Here is a 10,324-nt window from a genome sequence, read left to right on the forward strand (position 1 = left end):
TCCTGCGACGGGAGCCTGCGAAGGACAAAATTCATCCTTACATTGACTTGTTCTGAAGGAGGGCGGCCTGAAGGGGGCACACGCCATCTTAGCGACGCGCGACTCGGGTTCCTGCAGGCTCCTGTCTTGAGCCCCGCGCGTGGAGCGGCAAAGTGGTTTTGCGCCTCGGAGGGGGAGGTGCACTTAGGTACCATCTTAAATAATAATAGTTAGCATTTATTAAATACGCAGTACATTTCTACTCATGAATTCGATATTATTATTTTCATTTTCTAGATAAGAAAATTAAAGCACAGAGATCTTTAAAACAACTTGCCCAGATAGTGTTTAAAATACCTCAGGGGGAAAAAAAAGGGTTGGGAAAGAGAGATGAAAGGATATTAGCAAAATATTGAAAATAACTTAGGTGGTGATTAGTGTATCATTTCAGTTAATTATTCCAGTCTTTTATTATGAATAATTTTGAACTTTTTAATGATGAGCTAAAATAAAAAGACAAAGATGATGACATTTGCTCAAGGTACACAACTAGTCAATTCTGAGCAGGGTTGTGTACCTAGTTAGACCAGTAGGGTCCCAGACACATAGTTTTTAACATTTTACGTTTTATTATTGTCATCTCATTTTCAGTGTTAACTGATCATCACAAATTACAGTATTGGCCCAGTGATACAGTGTATATAAATCAAGTTTAGATCTGTTCAACATTCTACAGATAAGGACAGAGAGGTTTAGAAACCCAGTGTAATTCCTAAAGTCTTTCTACTAATGATGGGCAGAGGCAGGGTTCTAATGCAAATAATTATAATATTAAATTGAATTCTCTTTCCCCTGCACCCTTTTGTTCCTCTGTTAGTCTTTATTAGCTATTAGTGCCTGCTTGGATGGGCATCTCTGGAAGCAGAAGGTAGGAATTTAATGCAACCAGATTTCCTGTCACGGAATGATCAAAACAGTTGTTAGAAGGCTGCTGCCCCAAATTATGCATGCCAACTAGCCATATATAATTCTCAGACACGAACCAGATGACTGACTTGCTCACATAATTCAAGACCAGAATGCTCCTTCTAGACTGTACATTGCATAGCAACAATGGATTTTAGATAAATTTGAACAGTAATTTACTATGGAAGCAACAGATAACTCTTAAATCTTGCTCTTCCCCCCCCCCCAACCCCCTGCCTTCCTGATTGACAGAATGTAACACATTGAGTCAAGAAAGGGAACTCATTTGCTTATTCAGGCTTTAGTAACCTCTTGCATCTATAATTCATGCAGTGGAATAGCAGAGGCAGCCCTGGAGTGGGAGGGGCTGATTCCCAAGGAATGGCTCCATCTAACCCTTGGAGAGCGTTTAGAAAGCCTGCACTGATGGTGGAAAGCAGTGGGGGCTGCGGAAAGAACCTGAAAAAGGAGGTGGGGGGAATGAAAGTATGTTTCTTTAGTTAAAGGGAGGAGATACAATTTTTTTTTTGTCTTTGCTTTTTGGGGCTGCACCCTCAGCATATGGAAGTTCCTGGGCTAGGGATAGAATTGGAGCTATAGCTGCCAGCCTGTGCCACAGTCACAGTCACCGCAGACATGGGATCCAAGCCGTGTCTCCACAGCTCAGGGCAACACCAGATCCTTAATCCACTGAACGGGGCCAGGAATTGAACCCTCATCCTCATGGATACTAGCCATATTCGTTTCTGTTGCAGCACAACAGGAACTCCCAAAGGGAAGAGATGTAATTAAATGCGCTTGAGAGTCCCTTTCAGTTCTAACAGTCTGTGCATTTAAATTCTAAATGTGTTATCTAGGGCATTCTGGTCTGGAATGTATGGACATCAAAATATTATCAAATGTGGTGAGATATGGAAACAGCCTGTGTGTGTTTTCCATGGTAGGAAGAACATAACAATAAGGCACACCTCATCCATCTGAAGAGTGAGGCAAAGCAGATGTGCAAAAAATGAGTTCTTATGTGATTCCAGTAACTTACATCCTTAGTGTTGCCCGAGTTTAGATATACAGTTCTCAAATGAAATTACCAATTTTTTTTCTTCACTGAGATGCTCTTGAATAACTTGCCTGGATTCACAGGGAACTGAAGAGAGAAGAAATTAACAGAAGATCATGTTTCTTGGTAAAAAGCACAGATTTTTAGCATTCATCCAATGTAAACACCTGTTTATTTGAAAACATGGTTGTAAATGGCTGATTCGTTAAAGTGCAATATTATTCTCTAAAAGCCTGGGGCTTGCCTCCTTGTAAAGAGACTGGAAGGTAGTGGGTAGAAATATGGTGTAGCTGTGTCTTGGGGGTAAGGAACTGGTTCTGGATGCGAACGATTTAGGAGGTGAACTGTTTCTGTCTCAGAGACGTTCATCCTGAAGGACTCTCTTCCCTTTCGTGGCTCTTCTAGTTGTAAAGGAGGAAACATGAAAAGATGTTAGATACTTTCATTGTCTTTCCTTTTCCTGGTTTTTGTTTGTTTGGCATGTAGGTGGAGGTATTGTCTAGTTGAGGTAGGCTTAGGTGAGGCAAACTGAGAGAGCATACTTCAGGAAGTTAACGCTGGAATGAGCTGTTCCGTGTCTCGGACACCTCATTTGTTCCTCCTTGGAAGGATGAGGGAGTGGGAGCTAATCTCTAAAATCACTGGCAGCTCTAAAATGCTGAAGCTCCATGCTTGTTTTTCCTGCTCTTCCTTCATAACCTTGCACTTTAGTGCTAATAGTAAAGGATTCCCTGTGATATGCCATGAAAGGCAAGAAATAAAAAGTATGCACACATACTTCAACATTGATATTTGTATTCATTAATCTGTTCACAGAAGAAATCGTGGCTGCTGTCATAGCCTGTCTTGCTTTCCATTTCAATCTCTGGAGGGATTTAGAAGCTGCTTCCCTTGCCTCGACTTTCCAGACAGCACTGCACTCAAGCATTCAGTGTGTACAACCTACCTGTAAAAGAATTAAGTGTTTTAATTTCTATCAATGGGGAGGAATTTGTATTTGCAAGGTCAGAGATTGACAGGTGACTCACGATTGAGGAAAAACCCCAGCATATAATCTCAGGAATCTTGTGGTTTCTAATTGATAGGGAATGTGTGCACTTCACATATTGAACAGTTGAACCCCTTCCCTTGGTAGATGAGAAAACTGAGGTCCAGAGAAAAGCTAGTTAGAGGCAGAGCCCCCAGGGGGCTAGGGTAAGTCTCTGGGCTCCTAGTTCAGAATTTTTTCCCATCGTACCCTCCAGCAGTTTGATACTTGGTGGATATTCTCATTGATAATCCTCTCCTCGGGGGTACAGACTAGAAGAATGGGGTGTGGGTGAACTTCCATTTGAAAGGGGCAGGAGAAGGGGTCCTGCTATTCATCAACAGGCTGAGGGTAGCCCCTCTTTCCATGCTTCCACACCCGACACCAGGAAACTAATCTGGGCTATGTTGTTAGCTAGCTCCACACCTCTCCTTCCTCATTCCTTCAGAGATGAGCATAGTCTGGTGTTCCCAAAATAAACTTGACTTCATCGGGACCCAAGATGAAGGAAACAAAGGTCAGGACAAGGAAGGGCAGGACACCTGGGCCTCAATGAGGGTTGCTCTGTGACAGATGCTAACCAGAGTCCTCACCTGTGAGATGGAATAATAATTGTAGAAATCACTGCCTAGCAAGAGGCATCTTCTGGAAGAGGGTCCTTTTGAGCCTCAAAGGATGAGTAAAATTTTGATCACCTTTTCCTCACTGGCATTTGCTTTCCCTAATACCCTGTTCTCTGTCTAATTTTTAGGACTATGTTGTCGGGACATTTTTGGTCTCTTACCAAGTAGACTGTAAGCAGCTCAAGTACAAGCAACATGTACTTTAAGCCTCCAAACAGTTGAGGACAGGTATTGACACAAGGTGAAAACTGAGTTTTTACCCCGTGAATGAATGAATGAATGAATGAGCTTCCTATCTTCTAACCTTTAGAATTAAAACATTGGTAGCTTTTTGGCCACAAAAGAAGTTTTCCCCAGATTCTTTTTATATAGTTAATTATTTCTCATTATTTTAGTACAAACTGTTTTTTGTTTGACTAAATAAAATTCATTTAAATAACTTTAATGTACATAGGCAAAGTTAATGAATGAAATTTAATTTACTTGCTTTATGAGTTCCCTGGTGGCTCAGTGGGTTAAGGACATGGCATTGTCACTGCTGTGGCTTGGGTCACTGTTGAGGCAGAGGTTTGATCCCTGGCCCAGGATCTTTTGCCTACTATGGGTATAGCCAAAAAAAAAAGATTTCTTTTCTTTCTTTTCTTTTTTTTTTTTTTCAGGCTACAACTGCAGCATTTGGATGTTTCCAGGCTAGGGGTGGAATTGCAGCAGCAGTCGCTGGCCTATGCCACAGCTACAGCAACTTGGGATCCGAGCCACATCTTTAACCTACACCACAGCTCACAGCAACACTGGATCCTTAACCCACTGAGTGATGCCAGGAATAGAACTCACACCCTCATGGATACTAGTTGGGTTCATCACCACTGAGCTACAATGGGAACTCCTATTTTCTTTAATGCATCTTTAGCAATAGAATTATATATTAAACTCACATTATACTTTTAATAACTTTCCCCCACAAAAGTATATTATTATAAATATTATAGATATTATTAAGCATTAATTTATTAAATATTTTTAAATTGTTATAAATTTTAGAAAAAAAATTAGAGAAAAAAAGAAAATAGCAACTTTCCATCATCCCACAACCTATTAACATTAGTGGTAATCCTTTCAGCCTTTCTACTATCATATACATAAGTAGCTCTCACTCTGTTTCTATATATGTATATATTTTTATTTTTTTACCAAAATAGATCATGTAATATATGCTGTATTGTGTGTTCCATTTAAGTTATATGACTATTTTCTTATATATTTAAATATTCTTCTAGGCATCCCTGCTGTGGCACAACAGGATTGTCAATATCTCTGCAGCATCATGATGCAGGTTTGATCCCCAGCTCTGCACAGTGGGTTAAAGGATGGGGAATTCCATATGGCATGGGGCGGCCAAAACCCAAAAATAAATAAGTAAATATTCTTCTCAATATCATTAGTGATGGTTCTATGGTGTTCTTTATATGGATGTACTATCTTTAATTAATCGCTAACCTTTTGAGTATTTAGGGTGCTTCCATATTCTCCCTATAAATAATGCTCTGACACATTCTTGTAACACAATCTTTGTGTACCCTTTTTTTCCCATCATTATAATTACTACCTTCAATTCAGAATGCTCAATTTTCCCCAGTGACCTTTTTTTTTCTGAGGAAAAAAAGCAGTCTCTGGCCATGAGTGTAGGTTTCAGATCTATAGACCTCTGAGTACTCCAAACAAGGGATGGGAAATTTTGTTTGTTTTTTGAAGATATAAGTTCCTGTTTTGCAGCAGGAAAAGTAAAGCAAACCCAAGGGCTTAGTTTGCATTGATATTATTTAGAGCACATAATAATTACCAGCCATCTCCTTGCAGGGATTAGAGAGTTGATCTTACCACCACTCCCACCACACCTCCACTATGCAAAAACACACATGGTATATGTTGTGGAAGTGTGTTATATCCACCTGGATATAGTTACTTGCCTTTCAGTGAAAATGTAGTGCCTGTCATATAATAGGTGCTCAATTAATATTTATCAAGTGAAAGAAAGAGGTAGAAGGGAAAAAAGAATCTTTTATTGATTCAGTGATTACAGAGCCACTTCATACTGTTAGACTTGCCCTGATTCCATGTTAGGAGAAAAGCTGGGAATGAGCTCTTTATTTTTAACCTCCGCAGGAAAGACAGATGAGGCTACCAGTATCCATTCTCCACACGGTGTTTCAGCATTTTCAGGATAACACACCTGCTTGATCAAAGCCAACATATTTTCTCATCTTAGAAAACACAGAGGAGTTCCCGTCGTGGTGCAGTGGTTAACGAATCCGACTAGGAACCATGAGGTTGCGGGTTCAGTCCCTGCCCTTGCTCAGTGTGTTGACGATCCGGCGTTGCCGTGAGCTGTGGTGTAGGTTGCAGACGCGGCTCGGATCACGCATTGCTGTGGCTCTGGTGTAGGCTGGTGGCTACAGCTCCGATGCGACCCCTAGCCTGGGAATCTCCATATGCTGCGGGATGGCCCAAGAAATAGCAAAAAGACAAAAAAAAAAAAAAAAAAAAAAGAAAGAAAAGAAAACACAGAGCTTCCTAAAGGTAGGAACACATTTTGTTCCTCCATGTCAAAGTTGAATTGCTATACAATGTTTGTACAAATTATGAGTGAAGAAACATGCCATTCTCCTCATTATGTAATATTTAGAATTCATTTGGGGAGAATGAAGGCCAAGCCTTAACATGTGAAACCTTATCCTAGCCATTTTCTCCAGAGTGTCTCCAAATCAGGTCTGGAATGGCCTGAAAAGCCATCCAAGCCTTCTCTGGTGCGTGGCCCCTACCTCCAGCATCCCTGCTTCTGCTTGAGCAGCTCCAGTGATGGAGAGCTCACCACTTTAATGAGTAGGTCCATTCATCTTTTTTTTTTTTTAGGTTTTTATTTTTTCTATCATAGTTGATTTACATTGTTCTGTCAGTTTCTGCTGTACAACAAAGTGACCCAGTCATATATGTATTCTTTTTCTCACATTATCCTCCATCATGTTCCATCACAAGTGACTAGATATAGTTCCCTGTGCTATACAGCAGGATCTCATTGCTAATCCACTCCAAATGCAATAGTTTACATCTACTAACCCCAAGCTCCCAGTCCATCTCACTCCCTCCTTTACCTTGGCAACCACAAGTCTGTTCTCCCAGGGGGAGGGGGAGGGAGTGGGATGGACTGGGAATCTGGGGTTAATAGATGCTAACTATTGCATCTGGAATGGATAAGCAATGAGATCCTGCTGTTTAGCACTGGGAACTATATCTAGTCACTTGTGATGGAGCATGATGGAGGATAATGGAAGAAAAAGAATGTATATATATATATGTATGTATGACTGGGTCACTTTGCTGTATAGTAGAAAATTAACAGAACACTGTAACCAACTATAATGGAAAAAATTAAAATCATTTAAAAAATTAAAGGGAGGGAGAAAAAAAAAAACCCAAGTCTGTTCTCCAAGTCCATGAGTTTGTTTCTTTTCTGTGGAAAGGTTTATTTGTGCCATAGATTAGATTCCAGGTATAAGTGATATCATATGGTATGTGGCTTTCTCCTTCTGTCTTACTTCACTTAGTATGAGAGTCTCTAGTTCCATCCATGTTGCTGCAAATGGAATTATTTTGTTCTTTTTTATGGCTGAGTAGTATTCCATTGTGTGTATATATACCACATCTTAATCCTTTCATCTGTCAATGGACATTTGGGTTGTTTCCATATCTTGGCTATTGTGAATGGTGTTGAAATGAACATAGGGGTGCCCATTCATCTTTAGATAGGGAGCTCTTCTTGTTAGAGCCAAAATCTGCCACATTCTCACTGGCCCCAGTAATGTCCTCCAGTGTGTCAACAACAAATCTGATCGATCTTCCTCATGGATGTATAAAGGCAGCTTGGGTCCTCCTTGTTACTTGTTTTCTCCAGGATAAAAAAACTGTTTGCAAAATTCTCTGAAAACATTCCAGTTTCCCTTACCCATAGCCTTTACTTTTCTGGTTAGCAATGATGGACTGATTTACTCTAGTTCTCTGGCCCTACATCTCCACCCTGACCAAAGGAGACATATCGGGGTCCCTGGCAAGGACCTCTGGGATTCAAATCAAGAGACTCTTCCTTATTCAGAGATTGTTCATGAACAAGAAGTGTGTGGCTGGGTTATCTGTTTGTTCCCTCAAGGGTTTCACAGTGGTGGATGGAATTATCTGACCACCCATTTTATTTTATTTTATTTATTTTTAGGGCTGCACCCCAGGCATATGGAAATTCCCAGGGTAGGGGTGGAATCGGAGCTATAGCAGTCGGCTTACACCACAGCCACAGCAATGCCAGATCTAAGGCAGATCTGTGACCTACACCACAGCTCCCAGCAACACCAGATCCTTCCTTAGCCAGGGATTGAATCCTCATGGATACTAGTTGGGTTCATTACCACTGAGTCACAGCGGGAACTCCCATGACCACCCATTTTAGTCCCTGGCTTTTGCTCTGTAAAGCGAAGGCCAGATGTAGGAAGTATTCAGGAGAGACAGTGTGGTTCCAAGAGAAAAGCAGGGGCTTTGGAGTGAAAGTTAGGTTTACGTTTCAGCTCCTCTATGAAGTTGTTTTGAGACCTTGTGAGACCTTGTACTGAACAGTTGATTTTTCTTGGCTTTTGTTTCTTCATCTATAACAGAGGCATCTAATATCTACTCTTAAGTGTCGCTTTTGGAGTTCCTGTCATGGCTCAATGGTGAATGAACCTGATTAGATTCTTGGCCTCACTCAGTAGGTTAAGGATCTGGCGTTGCTGTGAGCTGTGGTGTAGGTCATAGACATGGCTCAGATCCCACGTTGCTGTGGCTGTGATGTAGGCTGGCAGCTGCAGCTCCGACTTGACCCTAAGCCTGGGAACCTCCATATGCTGCGGGTGCAGCCCTAAAAAAGACAAAAATAAATAAATAAAAAATAAAAAATAAAGTGTCATTTTTAAGGGCAAATGAAATCATGTACTTAAAGTGCCTGGCTTGTGGTGGGCATTTTATAAATGGTAGCTACTACTACTAATAAGAAATAATTTTTCACTAGGAAAATTATGGCTTAGTCATTCTCTAAGTGGAACAAGTAGTATATATATATTTTTTACTACAACAGTATCTGTTATCAGTTATTCGTCACATTTAAATTATCTTTGGCCTCCAATTTATGATAAATATTTTTAAAAGAATAACCTACACTTACAGTTCTCTTATCACCTCCTATTCATTCTGCAGCCCAGGGACAGATCAGCCTTCTGGCCCCACCTGGTATCTGAAACTGCCTCTTTTAAGGGAAGTCTTTATTGCCAAGTCCAAGGACCCATGTGGACCTCGACCCCTCTGCAGCACTTGACACTATTGGTCCCACAACCGTTTCAGCAAAGCGCTTCCCTCCTAGGAGATATTACATTCTTCTGGTTTTCCTCTCCAGATGCTCCATACCTCCTTCCACATCTCTTCCTAGGGTCCTCTCCATGCAGCATTCTACAAGATTCCTTCCCAGGCCCTCCCCTCTTCTATACTCACAGGCAGTCTAGTCTAGCTTCAATTGCCATCCTTAGACTAAGTATTCACTGCATATATACTTTTCCTCACTAGCCTCATTCCTGTCCAGAAACAAAGACCTGTATATCCAACCAACTTCTTGACTTCATTTTCTCCTTGGCTGTCCCATGGGTGCTTCACGCTCTACTGTTCGAAGTAGAACCAGTCATCTTCCTTCCTAATCAAACTTAACTCCTGTAGTTCCTTAACAGGATTGGTGGCATCTCTGCAGCACTAGGATGCAGGTTCAATCCTCAGCCCAGCACAGTGCATTAAAAATTCGGCATTGCCACGGCTGCAGTATAGGTTGCAACTGTGGCTCAGATCTGATCCCTGACCTGGAAACTCCATATGCCATGGGGCAGCAAAAAACCAAAACAAATGAAAAACTTTAACTCCTTTGCTCTGTTGAATAATGATTGACACCACCGTCCAGTCCCTCCAGTTGCCAAAGCCAAAAATCCAGGAGTCAGCTTTAATTCTTCCCTCTCCCTTAGGCTTTGGATGTACTTAATGACCAAGTTCTATCAATTCTACCTCCTTAATATCTGAAATTCATGATGTTCTTTCTCAGGCCATCCAGCAACTGTTTTTTTCCATGCCACACTCTATGTGATCTTTCTAAATATCATGTTTGTCAGTCTCCTGAATAAAATAGTTTATTTTTCATTGCCCTTGGATAAAAGTACAGACACTTTGGCCCTGCTTAGAAGGCTTTTCTTCATCTGGTTGTCATTTTCCTCACTAGCCTCATTTCTTTCCACTCTTCTTTCCCCACCTGGTGCCTCTCTATTCTTCCTCAATCCTTCTCTTTTCCCTCTAGATCTCCCACCTCCATCCCCACATACTGCTACTGGCTGTTATGTGAACTCACCAAACTCATAGTTCTGGGACTTTTGCACATACTTTTCTTTCCGATTAAAATTCTTTTTCCTGCCTCTATCTGACTAACTCCCACTGTCATTCAGAAATCACTTTAGGTGTCACTTCCTTCAAAAAGTCCATACTAGTTTAGTTAAAAGTAACATGCCAGTGGTGGTTCCTCTGTTGTAAGAATGTACCAAAGTAATATGCTAAAACTATAGGAAC

The 10,324-nt window shown here is 41.0% G+C and overlaps 1 long non-coding RNA gene across 1 annotated transcript; it reads left to right on the forward strand.

Annotated features, from left to right (window-relative positions):
- LOC102165621 lies at window positions 96–5,608 on the forward strand. Its single transcript, XR_301353.3, has 3 exons — window positions 96–187; window positions 3,781–3,893; window positions 4,930–5,608. It is a non-coding gene; the product is annotated as an uncharacterized LOC102165621 (long non-coding RNA).

This window comes from Sus scrofa, chromosome 1, assembly GCF_000003025.6.
Source record: "Sus scrofa isolate TJ Tabasco breed Duroc chromosome 1, Sscrofa11.1, whole genome shotgun sequence".
Lineage (NCBI taxonomy): Eukaryota > Metazoa > Chordata > Mammalia > Artiodactyla > Suidae > Sus > Sus scrofa.